The following is a 15,136-nucleotide window of genomic DNA, read 5'->3' as shown; positions in this document are numbered from 1 at the left end:
AGGGAGAGGACTGCAATCCCTATCACAAAACATTGAGAACTGAATTTCTGACTGAACTGAGTTCCAATAACATGCAAATACGCTGAAAATGCAAGTTCAAATGAAGGAACATGATTCTAAGACTGAATTTACACCTGAATGACTGAAAAATTGAAGAGGAACTATTACCTATAGCTAGAGTGGAATTGGAAGAAAAGAGGTAAGGATACTTGCCTTTTATGTCCGCTTCTGCTTCTCAAGTAGCTCACTCTACGGACTGACTCCTCCACCAAACCTTGACTGAAGTGACTTATTTGTTTTCTCAACCTTCTAACTTGACGATCGATAATCTCAACTGGTACATGCTTATAAGAAAGGCTATCTTTTACAACCATTGTCTCTAATGGCACTACGGATGCTGGATCACCCACACATTTCTTCAAAAGTGAAATGTGAAAGACTGGATGCACTGCTGCTAAATCGGCTGGCAACTCTAACTCATAAGCCACTCTACCAATCCTTTTCAAGATTCGGTAAGGGCCTACATATCTTGGACTGAGCTTCCCTTTCTTGTCAAATCTCATCACCCCCTTCATAGGTGGCACTTTCAGGAAAACCTAATCATCAACTTGGAACTCTAATTCCCTTCTTCTCACATCTGCATAAGACTTCTGGCAACTCTGGGCAGTCTTAAGCCTATCTCTAATGAGTTGCACTTTCTCCATAGCATTAAGGACTAAATCTGGTCATATCAAGATTGCTTCACCTACTTCAAACGAACTAACTGGAGATCTACATCTACACCCATACAATGCATCATAAGCGGCCATCTAAATGTTGGAATTTAACCTTTTTCTGAGTCAACCTGTACAATGGTGAGGCTATGGATGAAAATCCTTCCACGAACCAACTGTACTAGCCCGCTAGACCTAAGAAAATTTTGATATCTATAGCAGAGGTAGGTCTGGGCCAATGTTTCACTGCTTCTATCTTCTGGGAATCTACTCTAATACCTTCACTAGACACAATATGCCCAAGGAAGGCAACTGATTGTAACCAAAACTCGCATATCAAATGACTCATATATTCTTCTTCATTCTAGAGTAAATTAAGATATCATCAACAAAGATGATAACGAACAAGTCCAAGTACTGCTTGAACACTTTGTTCATCAAATCCATGAAAGCTACAGAAGCATTGGTTAGTCCAAATGACATAACTACAAATTTGTAATGACCATACCGAGTTTTGAAGGCTGTCTTCGGAATGTCGCTATCTCTGACTTTAAGCTGATGATAACCTAATCTGAGGTCTATCTTTAAGAAATGACTAACACCCTGAAGTTGGTCAAACAAGTCATCAATCTTGAGAATGGGATACTTATTCTTGATTGTAACCTTGTTAAACTGCCTCTAGTCAATGCACATTCTGAGAGAACCATCTTTCTTGTTTACGAACAACGATGGTGCACCCCATGGCGAAATACTAGGTCTGATGAAGCCATTATCTAGAAGGTCTTTCAACTGCTCTTTCAATTCCTTAAGCTCAGCTGGAGCCATTATGTAAGGAGGAATAGAGATAGGCTGGGTATCTGAAAGAAGTTCAACTCCAAAGTTGATTTCCTTTTTGGGAGGAACTACGGGAAGATCTTCTGGAAACACTTCTGAAAACTCATTAACCACACGAACTAACTCAAGAGTTGGGGTTTCGGAGCTTGACTCCTTAACCCAAACTAGATGATAGAGATAACCCTTAGAGATTAACATTTTGGCCTTAAGGTAAGAAATGAATCGACCCATAGGTGCTAAGCTAATACCCTTCCATTCTAAGATTGGTTCATCTGGAAACTGAAAACGAGCAATCCTAGTTCTACAATCGACTGAGGCATAACAGGAATGTAACCAATCATGCCTAGAATGACATCGAAGTCTACCATTTCTAACTCTACAAGATCTGATGATGTGACTTTCTAAGAGACTAAGATAGGGCAGTTTATGTATACCNGGAGGAATAGAGATAGGCTGGGTATCTGAAAGAAGTTCAACTCCAAAGTTGATTTCCTTTTTGGGAGGAACTACGGGAAGATCTTCTGGAAACACTTCTGAAAACTCATTAACCACACGAACTAACTCAAGAGTTGGGGTTTCGGAGCTTGACTCCTTAACCCAAACTAGATGATAGAGATAACCCTTAGAGATCAACATTTTGGCCTTAAGGTAAGAAATGAATCGACCGATAGGTGCTAAGCTAATACCCTTCCATTCTAAGATTGGTTCATCTGAAAACTGAAAACGAACAATCCTAGTTCTACAATCGACTGAGGCATAATAGGAATGTAACCAATCCATGCCTAGAATGACATTGAAGTCTACCATTTCTAACTCTAAAAGATCTGATGAGGTGACTTTCTAAGAGACTAAGATAGGGCAGTTTATGTATACCAGTCTAACTATAGCTAGGTCATCAACTGGGGTTAGAGACTAAGAAGGGTTCTGAAGGAGTTTCTAGACTAACTCCTAAGATTAATACTATAAAGAGAGTTACAAAGGTAAGAGTAGCCCTTAGATCTAACACTACAAATTATATAAAGAAGGACTCGAAAAGTACCAGTGATCACATCACGAGAATCTTCCTGGTCCTGGTTAGACTGAAAAGAATAAACCCTGCCTTGGCGCTGACTGCCACCTATCCAAGATGACACACCCTGCTGAGTAGGGCCACCTGTCGATACTGTTGGAGCTGTATACTAAGCCCTAATATTATTACGTTTTTGCCACTTCCTAGCAGAAGGGCAATTCTTCACCCTATGGCCAGACTGACCACAACCAAAACATCATTCCTTGCCTGCAAGACACTCGCTTGGATGGTTCTTACCACAGTTTAGACAAGTTGGGTAGGTCCTATTTCCTGAAACACTTCCCTAAGACTTACAACCTGGTGCTCTTCTATTCTGATCTTGTTGAAACTGTGAGTGATTTCCACCACCCAATTTCTACTGAGAGTACTTATAGTTCCCTGTTCTAACTTTCTTGTTTACCTTAGCAATTTCCCTAAGCTTATCTCTCTCAACCTATTGATTGTTCTGATTATTCATACTTTGAGCCAAAAGTTGAATAACGTTCTGAAATTCAGTATTGGAAACTTCCTGATCTGGGACTAGAGGAACTGCGTTAGCATTCCTGGCGTTAGCTCTACGGGGAGGCATGATTGCTGAAACGTAGAACGTTGAGTTAAAATAGAATTAGACCATACCTTACGCACGATAAGAATATCAAGAAAGTGAAGTTTTCCTAAAACACCTCGTAGCCTCCCTCTTATTAGATGTGGTGCACTTCACACCCATGAAAATAACTCTACTTAGTGCTTATTTTAAGACATCCTAGGACACTTATACCTAATGCTCGGATACCAACTTTGTCACGCCCCGAGCTACCCCCTCAATGTGGACACGGGACCTAGAACCACAAGTGATCCCAAGTTAACCCTCCTAACATGATCATGAGCATACTAAATATAATAACTTATGTGAAAGCTAAATCATAAATAAAAATGAAAAGATGGGGAATACCCATATAATATATATGAGATAATTGATAGTTGATGAGTCTAATACAAAGAATATATTAACTCAATACTAAGCTCAATCGAATTATGTCTGAAAATAGCGTCTAACTAACTAGAAATGCTGGGACATGCCCCAACTATATATAGCAAAACTGGAACTAAAGGACTAAAGATACTGAAAATAAACTCATGACTATTGTCCTCGAAGAATGAGGACTCAACACTGATTCTGTTGAACTGGAGATCGAGAACTAATTTAGGCGTAATCTGGATGCTGAGAACCTGAACCTACATCACGAGAAGATATAGTGCATGTATACATCAGTACTTGAAAGGTACTGAGCATGCAGGATAGTGTAAAGCTGAAATAACATATAACTGAACAAAGCAAATAAGCAATGACATAATCTGAACATGATATAGATACTGCATGCTGAGATAACTGAATGCAGGGACCAATTTATAACATACTGAAACTGAATACTTGATATATTGATAAATGGTCAATGCAATAAGATCTGACTAAGCTGTGGGAGCTACTAAGAACCGACAATAAAATCACATGAGCTAAATGTCGAGTCCAATGTATATGCCCCATTGATATTGCCCNAGACTTTAGCTTGCAATTGTATTTTGACTATGAGGGGAGCCGGTAGTATGTCATGGCCCCGTCCTATCTATGTATGTAGAGGTGTGCGTTGGACAAGTATTTTGTAAATGAGCTTGACTCTTGTTCTATGATGTCATTTTGAAATGGTTTGCCCTTAGTCCCTATTTCCTGTTAATTAATGTTGACTGTACTTCCGCGACCGATGAAGTGTGATGACAAGTTTGAGAGGCTTGTTTGGGGTTCCTTCGGGTTCCTCATTCGCCATGTCACGTCTAGGCCCAAGGCTTGGGTCGTGACAATACGCCCCATTGATATTGCCCATAGATGAGACTTACACCTACATGGCTCGTAGTTCTGGGACTATATGGGTACGCTGATCACTAGTCCAACTCTGTATTATGCTACTCCCAATAGATTAAGTGGTTAACACATTATGACTAAGTTTCTGTATATAATTGATAGCTCAAAACTGAACATGCAATCTGATAATGCAACAATTAATCTGATAATGATGCATTCATAAACTGAGGCATGTATAACTGAATACATTATGACTGAAATACTGGATAGCTCAAAATACCGAAATGTAGATACTTATACTTGAAAACTCCTTCTTAGAAAACAATTTAAAATCATATTATACTATGATCATTGATGACTTGGGAAATCATACTGCATAAATATTGATGGTATATCTAGATACCATATTGTTCATACATTGAACTTGATTGCCATACTAATCATGTTTTAGAAGCTCTTTCTCAAAACTCATCTTAACTTTTTCAAAAACTCCGTTTAAAACTCAAGTGTTGTCTTAACAGAAGCTGCTCAAGATTTATGACTCAAAATAGGGTTTATGCTGAAATATACTGATAATGTGGCCTTCAAAACTAGAGTATGTATATCTGAATAACTGAAATATCTTACCTAGCATGTGGAATTCAAGAACTAAAGAAATACATAGCTAGGGTTTTCAAATTGATTCAATAAACTGAGTACAAACATGATAATTTGATTTGAGCCATATTCATAAGTAATTCATAATAATTTGCTGAAGTTATAGAAACCCTAGGTCTATTCATAGTAATGGAATAAAGAAACTGACTGAATTCTATGGACCTAATAGGTGAAAGGAACCCAATAGTGAAATTCCACATACCTAGTGACGAATTCCACGGGGAAATCTTTTGATTTCAGGAATGAAACTGATGGAACCTTGCTGCGTTCTTGAACTAGGGTTCTTGACCTTTTTCTCCTCTCGTGATTCTAATTTTCTATGTTTTGATTAATGATTTGATTTAGATAAGTTCTAGTTATGTTTCTAGGCTTAAACAGACTAAAACCTCATGATTTAGGGTCTAAACGACGTATGTTAGGGGTCCAACGAAATAGAAAAAGACCAAAAGATCCCTGACTTAATTTCTATCGGAGTGACCAACGGGTTGGACCTACTGGCCGTAGGTCAATCGACGGTCCGTAGATTGGGTCGTCGGTCAAGTTTGCCCGACGGTGCTTCACTAAAATGAGCATACCTTTTTACTCAGAGGTTGGATTCTAGAAACCTCAGTGGCGTTGGAAAAATGATTCAATTTTATATTATATCATAGGTAATGGGACACATAATTCCGTTTGTGTTAAAATTTATGACCAGTTGAAGTTGACCCACTGAACAATTTTCATCTAATTGGCTATTGACCCTCACCTATAGTCAGACTTACGGACCGTGGATCGAAGGACAGTCCATACTGGTCGACCATAGTTCGTGTTAGAGGCTGGTTAAAGGAGTCTTGATCCATGGACACAGACCACAAACCATGGTCTGACCTACGGACCGTGGGTCTGTCCGTGAGTCGAGACTTAGCCGATTTTCTGAGCTGGGTTTAGGTAGGGGTTGGAATAGTGAACCACAGACCTATAACACAGGCCGTGGTCTCACNGTGTTAAAATTTATGACCAGCTGAAGTTGACCCACTGAACAATTTTCATCTAATTGGCTACTGACCCTCACCTACAGTCAGACCTACGGACCGTGGATCGAACGACAGTCCATGCTAGTCGACCATAGTTCGTGTTAGAGGCTGGTTAAAGGAGTCTTGATCCATGGACACAGACCGCAAACCATGGTCTGACCTACGGACCGTGGGTCTGTCCGTGAGTCGAGACTCAGCCGATTTTCTGAGCTGGGTTTAGGGAGGGGTTGCAATAGTGAACCACAGACCACCAGCACAGGCCGTGGTCTCACCTACGGTCCGTCGATTCCAACCTTGGGTTGCACCTGCCACTTCTCAAAATCTACATTTTTTGTATGTTTCGGTTATGGGGTTTTACAATCAAACTCATATTTCAAGTTTGAAAACTTGTGGCTTCACACATAGGGTTTCAATGCTAACGTTAGGGATTGGTGGGAGTGTCTTAACTACACTGGTAGGCCTGATTATGTACTAATGGAAATGTTAAAGCCACTAAAGGGGAAGTAGAAATAATGGAGAAAAACAATCGAAGGAAATCTGAAAATTCAAAAGGCCAATATGTTGAAGCAATTAGCGGATCTAGAAAATATACAAGAAAACAAAGCTCTTGAAGAGGGGAAAATAGCTTCTAGGTTGGCTTTTACTATGGAGTTTGAGGACATAGCCAAGAATATAGAGATATCATGGAGACAGAGTTCTCGAGCTTTGTGGCCTAAGAAGGGAGATAGAAACACAAGTTTTTTCCCATAGAATGGCAATCCAAGACAGAAGAATCAACAACATTGATAAATTAAATGTCAACGGAACGGAGAATGCAGAACCTAAAGAAATAAAGAATGAAATTGTTGAATACTATGAGAGGCTATTTACAGAATTAGATGAATGGAGGCCACAGTTAGACATGAGAAACAACACTAGAATTGATAAAACTGATCGTAACTTTTAGGAGACTCCATTTAAAGTTGAGGAAATACTAGAAAGTATCAAATCATATGTAGGAGATAATGCCCCTGGACCAGATTGCTATAAAATGGCTTTCTTTAGTGAGTGTTGGGACATAATCGGATATGTGTTAGTTGCAGCTGTTCAGAATTTCCATGCAAGAGAATGTTTTGAGAAGAGATTTAATGCCACTCTTGTTGCAGTTATTCCAAAAAAGGTGGGGGCAATTGAATTGAATGACTTTAGACCCATTAGACTTGTGGGGGGAGTGTACAAGATAATCTCAAAATTATTGGCCAAAAGACTGAAAAAGGTCATTCATAGAATTGTCGATATACAACAAGTGGCAATTATTTAAGGAAGACGATTATAGATGCAGTGGTGATAGAAAATGACCTGGTGGATTCGAGAGTGAAGAGCAAAAAACCAGGAATACTATGTAAGCTTGATATTCAAAATGCATATGATCATGTAAATTGGAATTATCTAGTGAACATGTTCTAGAAGATGGGTTTCGGATCTAAATGGATCAGGTGGATCAAATATTGTATAGGTATAGTCAAATCTCCAGTTGTGATCATTAGAAGCCCCACTGGTTTTTCTCCTCTCAAAAAGGAATGAGGTAGGGATGTTCACTCTCACCTTTCTTGTTCATTCCAGCAATGGACGAGATGAGCAGCCTCATCAACAAATGAAAGGCCAAAGGTTGGACAAGAGGATTCCAAGTGCAAGAAAAGGAAACAAACAACCTAGAAATCAGTCAGTTATGGTATGCAAATGATACCTTAATTTTTGTGAAGCAGTGAGAGACCATTTTGTCAATTCGAGGACCATTCTCATTATTTTTGAAGTTGTGTCAGGCCTTCATATAATCTGGTGGAAAAGCTACATATACCCAATTAATGAAGTAGTACAAATTGAGGAGCTAGCCAATATACTAGGGGGAAATAGGGGAGCTACCCACCATCTACTGGGGGATGCCATTAGGTGGAAAAATTAAGTCAATAAGCATTTTGGAGTGGAGTGATAGAGAAGTGAAAGAGAAAATTAACAAACTAAAAAAGTCAATACTTATCCGGAGGGGNGGAGAAACTTACTTTGATCAACATCGTGTTGGATGCCATACCAACATATATGGTGTCTGTTTTCCCAGCACCAACTAGTGTAATAAAGAGAATAGTGGTCAAAAGAACTTTCTTTTGGAAAGGAAATGAAGATAAAAGGAAGTATCATCTTGCAAATGGGTAGAAATGAACAGAAGAAAGAATGTATGGGGTGTGGTCATCAGAAACATGAAGTTTCAGAACCAAAGCCTTATGATGAAGTGGTTATGGAAGTTTCCATCAGCTGATAACTCATTGTGGAAGGAAGTTATTGTTGCAAAATATGGAATGAGGGATAAGTCGATGACAAAAAAGGTGATCTCTCCATATGGATCTACTGTATAGAGATCAATAAGTTATCTATGGGATCTGGTACCAGAAAGATCATATTGTAAGGTGGAAAATGGTAGAAATGTGTCTTTCTGGATGGAAGAATGGTGTGGACAGGTCCCATTATGCCAAAGGTTTTCTAAATTCTACAACCTATGTCATTTGCAACAATAAACTGTATAAGAATTATGCAATGATAAGGGGTGGAATTTGAACTTCAGAAGGAACTTAAATGATTGGGAGATGTGCAGAATAGTAAAGTTTTTTGTTACCCTAGCACAATTTAGTAACCTATCTGAGGAAGAGGACTCACTGGTATGGAATGTGGTGAGCAAACGGTGTTTCACAGTAAATTCAGCATATGAAGATCTCAACATAGGTTATATTGAGGAAAGAGAATGGCAGTGGAAGATGATATGGAAAACCAAGATACCCTATAAAGTAAACTATTTTACATGGTTATTAGCTAAGGAGACAGTTTTAACACATGTGAACTTGAACAAAAGAGGTTTTCACCGGTGTTCCACGTGTTTTCTGTTTGAAGAGAAAGGAGAGACAGTCAACCATCTCTTCTTACATAGCAAGTGGACAACCCAACTTTGGAAAATGTTAACCAATATGAGAGAGATTAAATGGGTGAAACCATGAAAGATCAAAGATGTTTTAAAGTGCTAGATTAGATATGGAAATGCAGGTTGAAAAGAGGAGAGAAGGAAAATTGTCCCATCATGTATATGTTGGACATTATGGCTAGAGAGGAATTAGAGATGTCAGGAAGGGAAGCAGAGCAACATAGAAAGACTTACGCTTCATTGGCTAGCTCTATATTATTCTAGTGTAAACAAGTAGTCTTAGATAAGTAGGAAGTAATCAGCACAAAATCTCCCTAAAATATTCTCTCTCTAGAAGGTTGAAGAAGAAGGAAGAGATTAAAGTTAGGTCAATTTTAAGTCTCCCAATCTACAAGTTTTTGTTGGCTTTGTGATTAAGGTATGATGGCCTTTAATAGATGGGATCCTTTCTCCCATGTAGTCCCTTTAGATTTCACCAATTTTGAGTCTAAATCCCCATTTCTTGTTAGGGTTTCTTCCAATGCTGTGGGTCATGATGAATATTTATCCAAATAGTTGGATAATTATTATGATTGAATGGATATAATTACATGTTTTAGGATGAAATTACATGTACCCACGCTTATCCTGTGATTCTAGGGTAGAATTGACATTATTTGGGTTGATGCCATGAAGGGAAACTTTGTGGGTTAGATATATCCTTAGAGGATTGACGATTTGTGATTAGAATTTCTTGAGAATGATGCATCGATGATGATCATGAGATGTAGTGCTTTGAGAGTAAAGACTAGACTATGAAATGTTGATTGTTGATGAAATGGTATTGCAGAGATACTTCCCGCAATGAATTGCTAAGCACTATTGAATGAATGTGAATGGTTTACTCACATGAAAGATTCAAGGTTGAAAGAATTGCTCACCTAAAATGAATCTAGACTAAAATGCTAAATAATTGAGGAAGCTAAAGGCGATTATCCTTGACCTTTATATTTAAAGGATAATGAGGTGATTCCAATATTCCTTAGCATTGAGCAAGAGGTGATTCCCCATGTTACTATTATGATGAATGGACATGGAGGTGAGTACCCATGATACTTATGAAATGTTGTGGAGGCAAGTGCATGTGTCATATGATGTGATTGTGGAAGCAAGTACCCATAATCCTAAAGTAAGTTTGGCTAGAGGAGAATACCCATTATCCTTTGTAAGTTAGGCAAATAGGCGAATCCCCATGTATTTTTAAAAGTAAGTATAAATAATGTTATTATGTTATGAAGAAGATTAGCTCCGAGTGTTTCTAGATTTGCTTTACATGATGTATGTATGACTAGAGGCGGATGGCCGAAGTCTATACTAAGGATAAGTAAGGTCACTTAAGGAAGAATTCCTTTTTCATTATGATGCTTTACATATATTGACTATGCTTATAGTTTGTTTTAACTAACCCTATGTGTATGTTGTTTATGCAACCTATCATATTTAGTACATTCTTCTACTAAAGCATACCAACCGGGCCAATCTATGAATATCTCGAACTAACTTTTTTCCCTCATCATCAATATGTGCAACACTACCAATGGATAAGAAACTAAGGGCATCCGCCACCGCATTTGCTTTACTGGGGTGATAGACAACATTCATAACATAATCATTCAATAACTCAAGCCACCTTAGATGGCAAAGATTTAGATCTATTTTGGTGAACACATATTGAAAACTCTTGTGGTCGGCAAAAACATCCACATGAACACTATACAAATAATGCCTCCAAATATTTAATGCAAATACAACGCCGCTAATTCATGATCGTTGGTAGGACAATTCTTCTTATGGATTTTAAGTTGCCTCGAAGCATAGGCAATAACCTTACCATTTTGAATAAGAACACATCCCAACCAACTCTAGTAGCATCACAATAAACAACAAAGCCATTCGTACCTTCCAGTAGGGTCAACACCAGAGTGGAGGTAAGCCTATCTTTCAACCCTTGAAAACTTTTCTCACAAGCCTCGGACCATATGAACTTTCCTTATTTTGAGTCAAAGTCTTCAAAGGAGAAGCAATGGAGGAAAACCTCTCAACAAACCTTCTATATTAACCGACCAAACCCAAGAAGCTTCTAATGTTTGTCGGTGATAGCGGTGTAGGCCAACTCTTGATCGAATATGTCTTAATATGATCTACGTTAATGCCCTTACTTGAAAAAATGTGGCCTAGAAAAGCCACAGACCTTAGCCAAAACTCACATTTTCTAAACCTAACAAAAAGTTGTCTTTTCTTAAGGATTTGCAACACGATCCTCAAATGATTAATGTGATCATCCTCGCTCCTCGAAAAATCAAAATATCATCAATGAAAACAATGACGAACATATCAAGGTATTGTTTAAACATCCTATTCATCAAATTAATAAATGATGTTGGGGCATAAGTCAACCCAAAAGACATCACAACCATATCGGGTTCTAAAAGCCGTTTTCAAAATAACTTTCTCTTTCACCCTCAATTGATGATAACCCCATCAGAGATCAATTTTAGAGAAATACTTTACCACTTGAAATTGATAAAATAAATCAGTTTTTCTTGGAAGAGGATACATGTTCTTGAATAAGTAGGCTTATGGCACCCTTTCATGACGATTCAATGAGTTTTCCTATGTACCTTGAATCGATAGGCTTATGGCGCCGTTTCATGTGTTAATGAATGTACCTAAGGTCGGTAGGCCAATGATACCCTTTCATGTGTAATACTTTTAAAGTAATGAAATACTCTATGGGAATGAAAGCTAAGCACCCAGTGGATTTGGTTAAATGGAGACTCTCCCGATGTTTAGGCCAGGTTTCAATGATCATCTCCCTTATCTCATAATTTATGTGCCCACATAGGTCTAGCTAGTGGATCAACCTAAGCTAAATGTACCTAATTATACCTTAGACAAGTAGGATACCTCTTTACGGTGTGGTTCTTTTATGACACTGGATTCCATGGTTTGTTCTCATAGTCTATGTCGATTAATGATTATTCCCATCATGTGAGATGTGCATTATAGTTTCTTGAGAAGTAGTATGAAGGGTGGGTGGTAGTATGAGATGCCATTTATGCATTGCATGAGTAAGCTTTGAGAGGGTCATAGTGAGTTCTCTAATGTATTAATGACTAATGTAAGCAAGTTCTCTTAATGAGGTTAACGAAGAATGTTAACTTAAATGTCTAATGTGATGATGCATGCTACACTTGGATTGTATTATGAGTTATTTTCCTTTGTCATGACTTAGGAAATGTTTATGTCTCTTATGTATTAGTATTGCGTTAAGATGGAATTGATGATCGGTAGGTTCACTTTTAGTGGACTTGATGAGGTACCTAGTCTTGATGGTGGTATGAGATGCTATTCATACATTGCACAAGGTATTGGCTTGAAGTTATTTGAGGCGGAAGCTTAATGTAATGAAATTTCTTACATGTTGATTATGTTCAAATGTGATGTTATGACTTGTAAGTTGATTATACTTGTATTTTATGTCTCTTATACTAATGTATATGATATTTCTATGAAGTTGCATAATGCATGGTTTCCAACCAAAATGTCCCTTTTATAGCATGTTTTTGCATGGTCATCATACTTAGTACATTTTTGTGTGCGAACCCATATTTCTCTTATTTTACTACAAATGTAGGTTCCGACAAGTGACTTGCTTTCTCTCTAGTTCAAGGGCTTGGAATGAGATTCCTCCAAGGCTAAGTGGTATGTCCTTATAGATGGAGTACAATTACTATAGAAGTTTCTTTCTTTCAAGTATTTTTAAATGAAGTTTTGATTGTTTGGATTTAAATGAGTTTTAATTCCGCACTATTTATATATATCAATTGTTATGAATACTATGAGGCTTGTATAAGGCTCTTCAGAGTCTTGTACGCCGTGTTGCATCTAGGGCGTAGCCCCAGGTCATGAAAAACATAGTATAAGAGCACAAGATTTTGGAAATGGTTTTTTGGGTTTGATGTCTTACAAACCACGTCTAGTAGAGTCTTGTTCATCAGTGTGAGTCATGACACATCTATGAGTGAGAGGCTATAAGACGTTAGGAAGTTACACTTCTTTCATTATTGTTGAAGTCGTGCCTTAGAGTTTAGCTCTATAAGAGTCCTTTTCCTAATCCTTTTCTTGTGTTTATAGGATATGAATACAAGAAGGATGCCCACAAGGAGAGTGGAAGAGGAGATTGTAGATAAGGGAGTTCCTCCCCAAGATCCTCAAGTTCCTTAAGACAACCATGTTTCGGTTGATGCTCCGGCCATGACTCAAGTTCCTTAGCCCAAGCTATGACGGCCCAAGTTACTAGAGATGTGGGTCCTTGAATGAATGATATTAAGAGTATTATGGCTTCTAGTTTGAGGGGCTTTGTGAAGATGAAACCTCCGGTTTTTCTAGGTTGCAAGGTGGGAGATGATCGCCAAGTGTTTTTGGATGAGGTATGTAAGGTTGTTAATGCTATGGGAGTGACTTCTATTGAAAAAGCAAAACTTGCCACCTATCAATTGAAGAACATTTCCCAAATTTGGTTTACTCAATGGAAGAGCAATTGGCCTATTGGAGTGGGTCCTATATAATTGGAGGAGTCTAAGAAAGTGTTCATTGGTAGATACTTTCCCCGTGAGAAGAGAGAGGTTAAGGCGGTGGATTTTATCAACTTTAGGTAAGGTAGCATGAGTGTGGAGGAGTATTTCTTGAAGTTTACCCAATTGTCTAAGTATGCTCCATCTTTGGTGTCTAACCCAAGGGATATGATGAGTCGATTTGTGACCGGTATATCCGACCTAGTTATGGAAGAATGTCGTACGGTGATGCTCCATGATGACATGAACATTTCTAGACTTATGGTGTATGGTCAATATATTGAGGAGTCCAAACTTAAGAGGAAGAATTTAGAGTTGAAGAGGTCTAGACCCGATGAGCAAGGTCAACCTAGGTTCAAGAAGAGAGCTCCAAACCATGATTCTTCAAGCACCCCTAAGGTTAACCAAAAGAATGGTGGTGGGTCTTCATTTTCTAAACCTACTTACACCACTTGTGGAAAAAGGCACTATGGGAAGTGCCTATATGTTGTGGGAAGAATGATCACCAAGTGAGAGATTGCCCTACTCTTGCGGCCAAAGGAAGGTAGGCTAAGCAAGCTTCTCTTAGTGGCCCGGATCTTGATGCTCCAAAGAGAAGCCGTTTCTATGTGCTTCAAACTAACAAGGACAGAGGAGCTAATCCGGATAAAGGCACCGGTATGTGATAGTTCCTTATAGTTGTGAATGTTTTGTTCAGGTTCCTATGTTATTTCCATATTTGCCTTAGAATGGGTTTACCCTTAAGGGGGAGATGGTGTTGTTGAATTGTATGATTGTGGAGAGTTTCGATATCCTTATCACTTTTATCTATTCCTATTAAAGTTTTAGACCAAGAGTTCCTTGTAGCTTGTTTCATGTTTTGGAGTCATTTGTGAAAATGTGTTTCCATGATCTCCCTATGTCATGCATGTTTTGATGAAATTATGTTTCAATGACAAAATGAGTTGTCATGCTTGTGTTCCTCATGTTGATGTGCATCTATAATGAGTATGCCTAAGTGTGTTTCTGAAAAGAGTTGTATAATTACCTTACGATTTTTTAATGAGCATGATGTGAGTTGGAGAAGGAAGTTCCTCTAACGAAATGAGAAATGTGATGTTTCGTGCATAATGAGTTTGTAAACTTAGTTTCTACCTTCCTGTGTTGTATTAAGCTTATTGATGTGGAGTTGAAGTTTTCTCATATAATTGTGTGCATTATATTGATGTGTCATGCATGATGGCCTGCTAGTCTTAAATCGTTATCCCTTAAAATTCTTAAAGTGTCATTCGGGGACGAATGGTCCTAGCAATGTGCCCATGCGGATCCTCCGATGCCATACCCGAAAACAAACCCCTCACTATAAGCATCTGCATCAAACTGCTAGTCACCATAAATGTATGCCCAGAGGTATAAAAGGTAGAACAATAGGTCCTTCAGATTCAACAATATTGAAGTCGACCCTATAGTT

The sequence above is a fragment of the Solanum stenotomum genome, chromosome 1 (genome assembly GCF_019186545.1).
Source record: "Solanum stenotomum isolate F172 chromosome 1, ASM1918654v1, whole genome shotgun sequence".
Taxonomy (NCBI): Eukaryota; Viridiplantae; Streptophyta; class Magnoliopsida; order Solanales; family Solanaceae; genus Solanum; species Solanum stenotomum.
The sequence above is the reverse complement of the archived record's forward strand: the minus strand, read 5'-3'. Positions refer to the sequence as shown.